This window comes from Balaenoptera musculus, chromosome 1, assembly GCF_009873245.2.
Source record: "Balaenoptera musculus isolate JJ_BM4_2016_0621 chromosome 1, mBalMus1.pri.v3, whole genome shotgun sequence".
Taxonomy (NCBI): domain Eukaryota; kingdom Metazoa; phylum Chordata; class Mammalia; order Artiodactyla; family Balaenopteridae; genus Balaenoptera; species Balaenoptera musculus.
The window spans coordinates 41,043,839-41,058,245 of NC_045785.1; the positions used below are offsets into that span (position 1 = coordinate 41,043,839).

A 14,407-nucleotide genomic window follows, 5' to 3' on the forward strand; every position below is an offset into this window, starting at 1 on the left:
CTCCATGTATGTGTCCTAAGTCAAGAAACAGGAAAAAATAGTATGGATAATTTTTTCTCTGTTGTAAGCGATAGTTACAAAATTCAAGCTATGATAAAAGCATAAAGAAACACATTCTTTGCCCCCAAACAGTTATAAATGTTAGGAAAAAAACGTAAGTCAAATGCGATCAAAGATACTCAACACGGTACCTGGTAAGATTTAGAAAATTAATTAAATGTTCAAGAGTAAAGAGTAGGGGAGACAGAAAAGGGGCAGTGGAATTAAGATTTATGGAAGCACTAGTAAGTGCCAGGCATTATGCTATGAGTTTTACTCAGATTCTTCCATTCAGTTCTTATAATAGCCCTGAGAAGTCCAAACAGTTTTAGCAACATCTAACATCTATATGTATTTACAGTGTAACTGATGTTGCACTAAATGTTTTACATGTGTTATTTTTATCCTAATGACAGCTATATGAGATAGGTGCCATTAACATCTTAGCTTTACAAATGAAAAACTATGGTTTACAAAAGTAACTGTCCTTCTGAGGTCAGGCAGCTAGTAATTCATACAGGTAGGATTTGAACCCTGGCACTCTGACAACTAAATTCATGATCTTGACCAGGTAATCAAAGGGTAGATTTCAACAATTAAAGACAAAGGCATCAGGAATAATTGGAACTCAGGTTTCTAAGCCACAAAAATTAGACTCTTTTTTTTATGACTAAAAGAATCTAAATTAAATGTCACTAAACCTCAATGCTGATTATGTTATTTTCAAAGATCTACAATACTAGCTAACATTTATTTGTTTGCATTTTTAAATTTTTGTTATAAAACATTTAAGAATACTAAAAACCCAGATTTAACTTGTGTTAATATTTTGCCAGCTTCAGATCTTTGAAAACAAAGAAAATATTAAAGTTTTTCTTGGAATCATCTCTTCACTAGAAAACCATTCTCCTCCTTTTCTGTCTCTGAAATAACCACTATCTTGCAGTTGTTATATATTCTTTACCTACACATTTTTGTACTTTTATCACATATAATTTTTTCATATTAATCTAGTATTCAGCAGACTCTATAATTAGTTCCAACAGTTAATCTGTAGATTTTCTATGGATTTTTCTCTTGAAATTTCTATGTAGACAATCATATCATCTGTAAATAAATAGTATTGTTTATGTTTTTAAGATAATTATGTTTCTTACTGCTGTTTCTTATATTATATATACGGGTTAAAGCCTCAGATGGAATGTTGAATAGACATATGGGCAGCAAACATCATTTCTTGTTCTTTTTAAGGAAAATGTTTCTAAGGCTTTTACAACAATTTTGGGCTTTAATAAATAATCTCTATCTAGTTAAAGAAATTCCCTTCAATTCCCACTTTTCTAGGAGATTTAATCATAAATAGTTATTGAATTTTGTATTTTTTTTCATCTATTGAGATGATCATATGGGTTTTGCTACTTTAAACTGTTCATGTGGTAAATTAAACTAACAGTAATTAAAATATCCTTGAATTTTTTGATAAATCCCACCTTTTAAAATTATTTTGTCTACACACTCCTGTATTTTAGTGTACATGATGGATTTGATTTGTAAATATTTATTTTGGAGTTTTGCATTAATACGTATAAGTGTTATGGACCTATAGATTTTCCTTCTAGTATCATCTTTGTCTGGTTTTGTTATCAAAGTTTTATCAGCCCCTTAAATGAGTTAAGTTTGGTTTACTTTTGTTTTAACTTGCAGATGGACTTACTTCAAAGTCAGAGAACATCATGGCTAGCAAGTCCAATGTATCATATCTTAGAAATTTTACCTCATTTCTTTAGTTTCCACCTGAAAAATCCTGGGGAATAACTCTAATTTTTTTTGCTTGAATCAACCAAATGTGGTTTAGGCAGCTCCTTTCCAAACCACATGGCTGGAGTGGGAAAAGGAGAATTTCTAAGAAGAAAGTAGGGATTCTAGGAAGACAGTGGTATAGCTATACACTACATATATCTTCCACGTTCATTCTAACATGCCATAACTAAAAAGAACACATAATAAGCACAAATATTGATTAAAGGAAAAAGAAAAGGACTTGTAGCTAAGTTTAACTACCTACTACCTGTGTAATTTTGGACCAACTATTTCACCTCTTTGAGATCCTCTTTCCTCAGCTATAAGGAAGGAAAAGAAAATATCTACCTCAGAGGCAGGTAGAGTTGAATGAGCTTGCCTATGAGCTTCTTGAGTAGGGAGGCCATGTCTGTATCCCCAGCACTCCACACAAAGTAGCTCAGTGATAGCTGAATGAATGACTCCTGGGATGTAGAATTCATTTAAGGCACCCAACCCTGTGCCTAATTCAGTCCTACTTACATAATTCATGCCAAATTATTCTTTCCACACTCCTGAGGAGGCACAGTAATATTAGCTTTAACTGCTTTAAAAACCCCTCCCACCTCAGATGTTTTGTAGACCTTCTGGGAAGATAAAGCCATCCTAGTTGTAACCAAACCTTTGAAAATGTCTAGGTGTCCCTTCTAGCTCATCCACGCTAAATTACCAAATAGTGTAAAGGGAAAGTACAAGAAAAGGGAGTTCTAAATTGACCATGCTCTCCCCCGACTCCTCAAGAAAAAAAAAAAAAAAAAAAGGCAGAAGATAGTAAGACACTAGAAAAGCTGCTCTGGCTTTGAAATGCCATATTTGACCTTAGTTCTGGGAACATAATAAGTTTCACTCATTTATCTATTCCAGAAGGAATTATCATGATTCAAAATCAGGAGACTGTGAGTATATGCAAAGGGCTAGATAGAAGCCAATGTTTAATGAAACACTGGTGAAACCTTCCCAGAAAAGGCTGGCTTAGTCAAGTTAAATCAAATCTCTAGTGAAAGCAAACTTGCTACAACAACATCGGCTGCCATTTATTGAGCATTTTCTAGGTAGCAGAGTCAGGATTAAAATACAGATCTGTCTAATGCCAAGGCTCGTGCTCTTTCCAATATGCAGTGTTGCTTTCTAATCAAAACAGCTCTGAAATTGACTAAAGGACTTTCCTGCAATTGAATCTGTGCTCATTTTACCACATGAGCGTTTAGTCACTACATTGATGGAATTGTCAGACTTCAAGACTCCACTGTATGAGTGACTCTAAGTGAGTAGATTCTAGAAACTTCCCAAGGTAAGGAGAGCTGTTAAATTAGGCCTACAACTCTCATGGGATTCAGCAGCTATCTATCTCTATTTCCAATTAGCTATGAATGAACTATGGAAATACACAGCAGAACTCCAGTGCTATACAAGCTTAGAGGAGCAGACTAATACTTATTGAGCACTTACAAGTATCAGGCTTTATACTGAGCACTGTACATATATTTAATGCTCACCACAATTTTCTGAAGTAGTTATTATTATTCACCATTTTACAGAAGTAACCAAGGCTTCTAAGTGTGAAAAGCAGAATTGGGAACCAGTTTATTATGCCTGTTGAATCCAAGCTTCTCCCTTATTTCTTATAGGGGAAGACTTGAGTGTCAATCAAAAAGGGAATAATGGAGCAGATAATTAGAGAAGGCATATCCTAGAGATAGATAGGGACCTATAAGGACAAGGAAAGTATAAATTTCCTGAGAAGCTAAATTAGTCATTGGCATTAACAGGTATGATTGAATAGCTTTCTCTTTTAAAAAAACATTAAAAATTAAAGGAAAAAGGTGATATCCATGCTCAAACACTGATTATTTGCAAGATGTTTTATACCATTCCTTTTTCCCATGCACTAAGACTCTGACCCTATACAAACCCCAGATCCTCAGTAAAAGAAGCATCCCTCCAATTATTCCAATCCTCTTTAATGAGATTTGCTTGGGAAATTTTAGTTACATTAAAGAGAAATCAATGAGGGATGTAATTCTGGGAATGAGGCAGAGATGCCAACTTCATTTTTGGAATATCAGCAGGAAGGACATCTCAAGAACAAAAGAAAGTTAAAAAGAACTAATCAGAGGGTGGGACGGAGTCAAGATGGCAGACTAGGAGGACGTGGAATTCGCGTATTCGCACAACTAGGGCACCTACCAGGCACCAGTGGGGTACCATGGACACCTAAGGGGATGGGAGGAACCCCCAGTGACCGGTTGTTTCAATTATATTTTTATTTTTCCTATTATATTTTTTACATTTCTAATTTTATTTTGTTTTATATTATTTGATATTGCACTGCTCCTTATTTCTTTTTTTCTTTTTTTTTTTTTTCCTGCGCCATGCAGCTTGCGGGATCTTGGTTCCCAGGCCGGAGGTTGGGCCCAAGCTCCTGTGATGGGAGCTGAGTCCAAACCACTGGACTAACAGAGAACCTCAGACCCCAGGGAATATTAATTGGAATGAGGCCTCCCAGAGGTCATCACAGCACCAAGACCCAGCTCTATACAACTGCCTGTAAATTCCAGTGCTGGACACTTCAGGCCAAAAACCAGTAAGACAGGAATACAACTCCACCCATCAAAAAAGAAAAAAAAAATGAAACGACAAAAAAAATATGTTACAGATGAAGGACCAAGGTAAAAACCTACAAGACCAAATAAATGAAAACGAAATAGGCAACCTACCTGAAAAAGAATTCAGAGTAATGGTAGTAAAGATGATCCAAAATCTCGGAAACAGAATGGAGAAAATACAAGAAACATTTAATAAGGATCTACAAGAACTAAAGAGCACAACAATGATGAACAACACAATAAATGAAGTTAAAAATACTCTAGAAGGAATCAATGGCAGAATATTGAGGCAGAAGAAGGGATAAGTGAGCTGGAAGATAAAATGGTGGAAATAACTGCCAGGGAGCAGAATAAAGAAAAAAGAATGAAAAGAATTGAGGACAGTCTCAAAACCTCTGGGACAACATTAAATGCGCCAACATTCAAATTAGAGGGGTCACAGAAGAAGAAGAGAAAGAGAAAGGGACTGAGAAAATACTTGAAGAGATTATAGTGCAAAACTTCCCTAATATGGGAAAGGAAATAGTCAATCAAGTCCAGGAAGTGCAGAGAGTCCCATACAGGATAAATCCAAAGAGAAACATGCCAAGACACATATTAATCAAACTATCAAAAATTAAATACAAAGAAAAACTATTAAAAGCAGCAAGGGAACAGCAACAAACAACATACAAGGGAATCCCCATAAGGTTAACAGTGGATGTTACAGCAGAAACTCTGCAAGCCAGAAGGGAGTGGCAGGACATATTTAAAGTGATGAGAGGGAAAAACCTACATCCAAGATTACTCTAACCAGCAAAGATCTCATTAAGATTCAATGGAGAAATTAAAACATTTACAGACAAGCAAAAGGTAAGAGAATTCAGCACCACAAAACCAGCTTTACAACAAATGCTAAAGGAACTTCTCTGGGCAGGAAACACAACAGAGGGAAAAGACCTACAATAACAAACCCAAAACAATTAAGAAAATGGTAATAGGAACATAAATATCGATAACTACCTTAAATGTAAATGGATTAAATGCTCCAACCGAAAGACATAGACTGGCTGAATGGATACAAAAACAAGACCCATATATATGCTGTCTACAAGAGACCCACATCAGACCTAGGGACACAAACAGACTGAAAGTGAGGGAACAGAAAAAGATACTCCATGCAAATGGAAATCAACAGAAAACTGGAGTAGCAATTCTCATATCAAACAAAATAGACTTTAAAATAAATTTGATTACAAGAGACAAAGAAGGACACTACATAATGATCAAGGGATCAATCCAAGAACATATAACAATTGTAAATATTTACACACCCAACAAGGAGAACCTTAATACATAAGGCAAATGCTAACAGTCATAAAAGGGGAAATCAAAAGTAGCAAAATCATACTGGGGGAATTTAACACCCCACTTTCACCAATGGACAGATCATCGAAGACGAAAATAAATCAGGAAACACAAGCTTTAAATGATACATTAAGCAAGATGGACTTAATTGATATTTATAAGACATTCCATCCAAAAACAACAGAATACACTTTCTTCTCAAGTGCTCATGGAACATTCTCCAGGATAGACGATATCTTGGGTCACAAATCAATCCTCGGTAAATTTAAGAAAATTGAATTCATATCAAGTATCTTTTCTGACCACAATGCTATGAGACGAGATATCAATTACAGGAAAAAAAAATGTAAAAAATACAAACACATGAAGGCGAAACAATACCCTACTAAATAACCAAGAGATCAATGAAGAGATCAAAGAGAAAATCAGAACATACCTAGAAACAAATGACAATGAAATCACGATGAGCCAAAGCCTATGGTATGCATCAAAGTAGTTCTAAGAGGGAAGATTATAGCAACACAATCCTACCTCAAGAAACAAGAAACATCTCAAGAAAACAACCTAAACTTACACCTAAAGCAATTAGAGAAAGAAGAACAAAAAACCCCCAAAGTTAGCAGAAGGAAAGAATTCATAAAGATCAGATCAGAAATAAATGAAAAAGACATGAAGGAAATGAAAGCAAAGATCAATAAAACTAAAAGCTGGATCTTTGAGAAGATAAACAAAATTGATAAACCATTAGCCAGACTCATCAAGAGAAAAAGAGAGAAGACTTAAATCAATAGAATTAGAATTGAAAAAGGAGAAGCAACACCTAACACTGCAGAAATACAAAGGATCATGAGAGATTACTACAAGCAACTGTATGCCAATAATATGGACAACCTGGAAGAAATGGACAAATTCTTAGAAAAGCACAACCTTCCTAGACTGAACCAGGAAGAAATAGAAAATAGAAACAGACAAATCACAAGCACTGAAATTGAAACTGTGATTAAAAATCTTCCAACAAACAAAAGCCCAGGACCAGATGGCTTCACAGGCAAATTCTGTCAAACATTTAGAGAAGAGCTAACACCTAACCTTCTCAAACTCTTCCAAAATACAGCAGAGGGAGGAACACTCCCGAAATCATTCTATGAGGCCACCATCACCCTGATACCAAAACCAGACAAAGATGTCACAAAAAAAGAAAACTACAGTCCAATATCACTGATTAAGATAGATGTACAAATCCTCAACAAAATACTAGCAAACAGAATCCAACAGCACATTAAAAGGATCATACACCATGATCAAGTGGGGTTTATCCTAGGAATGCAAAGAATCTTCAATATATGCAAATCAATCAATGTGATACACCACATTAACAAATTGAAGGATAAAATTCATATGATAATCTCAATAGATGCAAAAAAAGCTTTCGACAAAATTCAACACCCATTTATGATAAAAACCCTCCAGAAAGTAGGCATAGAGGGAACCTACCTCAAAATAATAATGGCCATATATGATAAACCCACAGCCAACATTGTTCTCAATGGGGAAACACTGAAACCATTTCCCCTAAGATCAGGAACAAGACAAGGTTGCCAACTCTCACCACTGTTATTCAACATAGTTTTGGAAGTTTTAGCCATAGCAATCAGAGAACAAGAAGAAATTAAAGGAATCCAAATTGGAAATGAGGAAATAAAACTGTCACTGTTTGCAGATGACATGATACTATACCTAGAGAATCCTAAAGATGCTACGAGAAGACTACTAGAGCTAATCAATGAATTTGGTAGAGTAGCAGGACACAAAATTAATGCACAGAAATCTCTTGCATTCCTATACACTAATGTTGAAAAATCTGAAAGAGAAATTAAGGAAACACTCCCATTTACCATTGCAACAAAAAGAATAAAATTCCTAGGAATAAACCTACCTAAGGAGTCAAAAGACCTGTATGCAAAAACCTGTAAGACACTGATGAAAGAAATTAAAGATGATACAAACAGAAGGAGAAATATACCATGTTCTTGGATTCAAAGAATCAACACTGTGAAAATGACTATACTACCCAAAGCAATCTACAGATTCAGTGCAATCCCTATAAAATTACCTATGGCATTTTTCACAGAACTAGAACAAAAAATTTCACAATTTGTATGGAAACACAAAAGACCCCGAATAGCCAAAGCAACCTTGGGAAAGAAAAATGGAGGTGGAGTAATCAGATTCCCTGACTTCAGACTATACTACAAAGCTACAGTAATCAAGACAGTATGGTACTGGCACAAAAACAGAAATATAGATCAATGGAACAGGATAGAAAGTCCAGAGATAAACCTATGCACATATGGTCACCTTATGTTTGATAAAGGGGGCAAGAGTATACAATGGAGAAAAAGCAGCCTCTTCAATAAGTGGTGCTTGGAAAACTGGACAGCTACATGTAAAAGAATGAAATTAGAACACTCCCTAACACCATATACAAACATAAACTCAAAATGGATTAAAGACCTAAATGTAAGGCCAGACACTATAAAACTCTTAGAGGATAATATAGGAAGAACACTCTTCAACATAAATCACAGCAAGATCCTTTTTGACCCACCTCCTAGAGAAATGGAAATAAAAACAAAAAAAAACCAAATGCGACCTAATGAAACTTAAAAGCTTTTGCACAGGAAAGGAAACCATAAACAAAACGAAAAGACAACCCTTAGAATGGGAGAAAATATTTGTAAACAAAGAAACTGACAAAGGATTAATCTCTAAAATATACAAGCCACACATGCAGCTCAATATCAAGAAAACAAACAACCCAATCCAAAAATGGGCAGAAGACCTAAACAGACGTTTCTTCAAAGAAGATATACAGATGGCCAACAAACACATGAACGGATGCTCAACATCACTGATCATTAGAGAACTGCAAATCAAAACTACAGTAAGGTATCACCTCACACCGGTCAGAATGGCCATCATCAAAAAATCTACAAACAATAAATGCTGGAGACCTCATTCATTTCCACTGGTCTTCTGTCCAGCAGCCTCAGCTCTTGTCATCGCCATCCCTCCGCTGCCGCCCCCACAAGGCTTTGCTGTCGGTGGAGCCACCTCCGGTTACTCGTAGCACTCAATTCTCTCCGCTTCGCTTCCCGCCAACCGCAACCATTGACGTCATGTTGGGTTATTCGAGTGACCGAGACTGCACCTGGGATCGAGGGTTTGTTTCCCTCGATTTGGAGGAAGTAGGGCAGGGCCCTTATCTGGAAAGAAGTTTGGAAATCCTGTGGAGAAATTGGTTAAAAAGAAGTGGAATCTTGATGAGCTGCCCAAATTTGAGAAGAAATTTTATCAAGAACACCCTGATTTGGCTAGGCATACAGCACAATAGGTAGAGACATACAGAAGAAGCAAGGAAATTACAGTTAGAGGTCACAACTGCCCAAAGCCAGTCCTGAATTTTTATGAAGCGAACTTCCCTGCAAACGTCATGGACGTGATTGCAAGGCAGAACTTTACTGAACCCACAGCTATTCAAGCTCAGGGATGGCCAGTTGCTCTAAATGGACTGGATATGGTTGGGGTAGCACAAACTGGATCTGGGAAGACATTGTCTTACTTGATGCCTGCCATTGTCCACATCAATCATCAGCCATTCCTAGAGAGAGGTGATGGGCCTATTTGCTTGGTGCTGGAACCAACTCGGGAACTGGTCAAACAGGTACAGCAAGTAGCTGCTGGATACTGTAGAGCATGTCACTTGAAGTCCACTTGTATTTATGGTGGTGCTCCCAAGGGACCACAAATACGTGATTTGGAGAGAGATGTGGAACTCTGTATTGCAACATCTGGAAGACTTACTGACTTTTTAGAATGTGGGAAAACCAATTTAAGAAGAACCACCTACCTTGTCCTTGATGAAGCAGATAGAATGCTTGATATGGGATTCGAACCCCAAATAAGGAAGATTGTGGATCAGATAAGACCTGATAGGCAAACCCTAATGTGGCGTGCACTTGGCCAAAAGAAGTAAGACAGCTTGCTGAAGATTTCCTGAAAGACTATATTCATATAAACATTGGTGCACTAGAACTGAGTGCAAATCACAACATTCTTCAGATTGTGGATGTGTGTCATGGTGTAGAAAAGGATGAAAAGCTTATTCATTTAATGGAAGAGATCATGAGTGAGAAGGAGATTAAAACCATTGTTTTTGTTGAAACCAAAAGAAGATGTGATGAGCTCACTAGAAAAATGAGGATAGATGGGTGGCCTGCCACGGGTGTCCATGGTGACAAGAGTCAACAGGAACGTGACTGGGTTCTAAATGAGTTCAAACATGGAAAGGCTCCTATTCTGATTGCTACAGATGTGGCCTCCAGAGGGCTAGATGTGGAAGATGTGAAATTTGTCATCAATTATGACTACCCTAACTCCTCAGAGGATTACATTCATCGAACTGGAAGAACTGCTCGCAGTACAAAAACAGGCACAGCATACACTTTCTTTACACCTAATAACATAAAGCAAGTGAGCAACCTTATCTCTGTGCTTCGTGAAGCTAATCAAGCAATTAATCCCAAATTGCTTCAGTTGGTCGAAGACAGAGGTTCAGGTCGTTCCAGGGGTAGAAGAGGCATGAAGGATGACCGTCAGGACAGATACTCTGTTGGCAAAAGGGGTGGATTTAATACATTTAGAGACAAGGAAAATTATGACTGAGGTTACTCTAGTCTGCTTAAGAGAGATTTGGGGGCAAAAACTCAAAATGGTGTTTACAGTGCTGCAAATTACACCAGTGGGAGCTCTGGAAGTAATTCTGTGTGTGCTGGTATACAGAGCAGTTTTAGGACTGGTAATCCAACAGGGACTTACCAGAATGGATATGATAGCACTCAGCAATATGGAAGTAATGTTCCAAATATGCACAACGGTATGAACCAACAGGCACATGCATATCCTGCTACTACAGGTGCGCCTATGACTGGTTATCCAATGCCAACAGGATATTCTCAATAGAACTTTAGAAGTATATGTAAATGTCTGTTTTTCATAATTACTCTTTATATCATGTGTTATCAGACAAGATAGTTATTTAAGAAACATGGGAAATGCAGAAATGACTGCAGTGCAGCAGTAATTATGGTGCACTTTTTCGCTATTTAAGTTGGATATTTCTCTACATTCCTGAAACAATTTTTAGGTTTCTTTGTACTAGAAAATGCAGGCAGTGTTTTCACAACAGTAAATGTATAGTGATTTGAAATACAATAAATGAAGGCAATGCATGGCCTTCCAATAAAAAATATTTGAAGACTGGAAAAATAAATAAATAAATAAATGCTGGAGAGGGTGTGGAGAAACGGGAACCCTCTTGTACTGTTGGTGGGAATGTAAATTGATACAGCCACTATGGAGAACAGTATGGAGGTTCCTTAAAAAACTAAAAATAGGACTAACACACGACACAGTAATCCCACTACCAGGCATATACCCTGAGAAAACCATAATTCAAAAAGAGTTATGTACCACAATGTTCATTGCAGTACTATTTACAGTAGCTAGGACATGGAAGCAACCTAGGTGTCCACTGACAGATGAATGGATAAAGAAGATGTGGCACATATATACAATGCACATATTACTCAGCCATAAAAAGAAACGAAATTGAGTTATTTGTAGTGAGGTGAATGGACCTAGAGTGTGTCATACAGAGTGAAGTAAAGTCAGAAAGAGAAAAACAATACTGTATGCTAACACATATATAGGGAATCTAAAAAAAAAAAAAAAAGGTTCTGATGACCTAGAGGCAGGGCAGGAATAAAGATGCAGACGTAGAGAATGGACTTGAGGACACGGGGAGGGGGAAGGGTAAGCTGGGACGAAGTGAGAGAGTAGCATTGACATATGTACACTCCCAAATGTAAAATAGATAGGTAGTGGGAAGCAGCTGCATAGCACAGGGAGATCAGCTCGGTGCTTTGTGACCACACAGAGGGGTGGGATAGGGAGGGTGGGAGGGAGATGCAAGAGGGAGGGGATACAGGGATATATGTATTCATATAGCTGATTCACTTTGTTATACAGCAGAAACTAATACAACATTGTAAAGCAATTATATTCCTATAAAGATGTTAAGAAAAAAAAAAACTAATCAGAACCACCTTCACATAAAAGAAAATTTTATTTTTATTACCTAGAACTGAGGCCAAGAAGATTCGCAAGGAGGAGGCAATCATAACTGAGCACATGAAGCTGGAGTGACTCTGTAGGTCAGGAAGGAGAGTGAGTCATGGAGAAGACATATATATCCAGTTTAGGGCTATATAACCAGCTTGTACTTTCTGAACCTTGAGTCTAGCTAGCTTGATCTCTACTTGTCAGAATACTGATCTAGAGGTCCAGGGTAGAACACTTGTCTCTGCCTCGCTATATTTAGAGAACTGCCTGGCATGTTGGGGAGAACCTGTTACAGGGAAAAAATGAACCCGTAAACCCTGTAATAGCCTCTTTTCTCTTCTCTGTTTCTACCAGCAAATGAACAGACTGCTTCTGCTCAATGAGTTTGGCAAGATATGAAGGTTATTTTATTTGAGCAGATATGAGTCATCATCACTTTGAAAAAAAAGGATGTTGATAATAATTTTTTTTAAAGAGCTGAAGATGACACTAGCAAGAATGGTATATTTCTCTTGGGATCCTAAATCTCCTTTGGAAATTTAGCTTTCATATAGCCAAAGTATTTTTGCAATCATTTCTTTCTATTCATTCATTTAACACATTTACTGAATGCCTACTGTGTGCTGTGGAGGCCCTAGGGTACAACATGAGGAAAAAGCGTGGTCCTTGACATTGTAGAGCACAGAGTTTAGTAGAGGGAGAGAGAGATAACCATATAATCACACTAATGTAAATGAAAATATGCATTTAAAACAGTGCAGGATGAGGGCTTCCCTGGTGGCTCAGTGGTTAAGAATCCGCCTGCCAAAGCAGGGGACACGCGTTCAAGCCCTAGTCTGGGAAGATTCCACATGCCGCGGAGAAACTAAACCCGTGTGCCACAACTACTGAGCCTGTGCTCCGCAACAAGAGGGGCCACTGCAATGAGAAGCCCAAGCACCGCAAGGAAGAGTAGCCCCTGCTCGCCGCAGCTAGAGAAAAGCCCGCGCACAGCAACAAAGACCCAATGCAGCCAAAAATAAATAAATAAATAAATTTATTAAAACAAAAATTTTTTTTGAATAAAAGAGTGCAGGATGATTTGAGAGCATATAACAGTGGGATAATTTAGAATGTGGAGCCAGGTTTCTCTCAGAAAGTGCCATTCCACTGAGGTCTGACAGTTGATTGGGAACAACAGACAAAAGGTATGTTTATAGGGGTGGTAAGAAAGCTTTTCAGGTAGAGGGAGCAGCATGCACAAAAGCCCTGAGTCAAGAGGTAGCATGGGACATTAGAGGATCTAAGAGGGCCAGGATGACTGGGACACAGAAAAGGAGGAGATGGGTGAGAGGAAACCGCAACGTGGCAGGGGTCTCCTGTTAGAAAAGCCTGTAGACAGACTAGTATGTTTCCCAAATCTTAGTCATGGGTTCTAGCTTCGTGACTTTTTCTTATTGAGGCATAATCAACGTATCATATTATTAGTTTTAAGTGTACAATATAATGATATATCAAGAACTCATACAATTCAATAGCAAAAAAACAAAAAAGCCCAAACAATCTGATTAAAAAGCGGGCAGAAGATCTTCAAGGTTTTTGATGTATTTCTGTATCATTTTGACAAAAATCTGTTGTTTAAATCAACCCTACCTCATTTTACTTAAACACATTGCTCCCTTTAGTAAATAAATAAAGTTTATTTCAAATGTATACGTATAGCTGATGCACTTTGTTATACAGCAGCAACTAACACAACAATGTAAAGCAATTATACTCCAATAAAGATGTTAAAAAAAAAAAAATGCTAGGCTGTCGCAGCCCTTTTTTAAAGACCCAAGCAAAGGGGTTTGTATACAGGGTTTTCAAACATGGAGTTTGAAAAGAAGAGGTAACAGTGTTCCTCTGATGGCAGCAAGATCAGAGGGAGGGACTGGGAAGGTGAAGATAAGATTTTAGGAAACAAGGTCACCAGTCTGGCCCTGCTCCCCTCCCTCCAGAGCTTACTCACTCCTAACCTCAGTTCTTACAGGACAGTTTAGGGTATATTTTAATTAAGTAGCACATTTTCTCATAACCCTCATCCAAATCCTAACAAAATAAAATCCACAGAATCCCACATTGAAATCTAACTTTAAACTCCCAGTGCTGAGAGACACAGAGTACATGAGCTATGGCTTTTGACTCTGTGGATCTATTCCTGGCTTCATCATTAACATGGTGAATATCCTTGCTTTGAGATTTTTAGAACAACTTTAATATACTTTAATTGTCATTTTTTGTGGTTTGAATTGTCTTATTAAAATATAATTTTCCAGGAGTTAAATTTATTTACTTAATTAGAGGTCTATTCTCTCTTCAATATGCACATTCTCCAAAGTCAACTCACGTCTGCGAATGGGGGCAGGGTGTAG

General features: G+C 37.4%; 1 protein-coding gene and 1 pseudogene across 1 annotated transcript in view; one reads left to right on the top strand and one right to left on the bottom strand.

Moving 5' to 3' along the window:
- The window catches only part of AGBL4 (ATP/GTP binding protein like 4), a 1,270,110-nt gene that overhangs the window by 944,929 nt on the left and 310,774 nt on the right, over nucleotides 1-14,407 (bottom strand). The gene's annotated exons all lie outside the window — the stretch shown is intronic.
- Nucleotides 8,996-10,853, top strand: LOC118881041 (annotated as a pseudogene).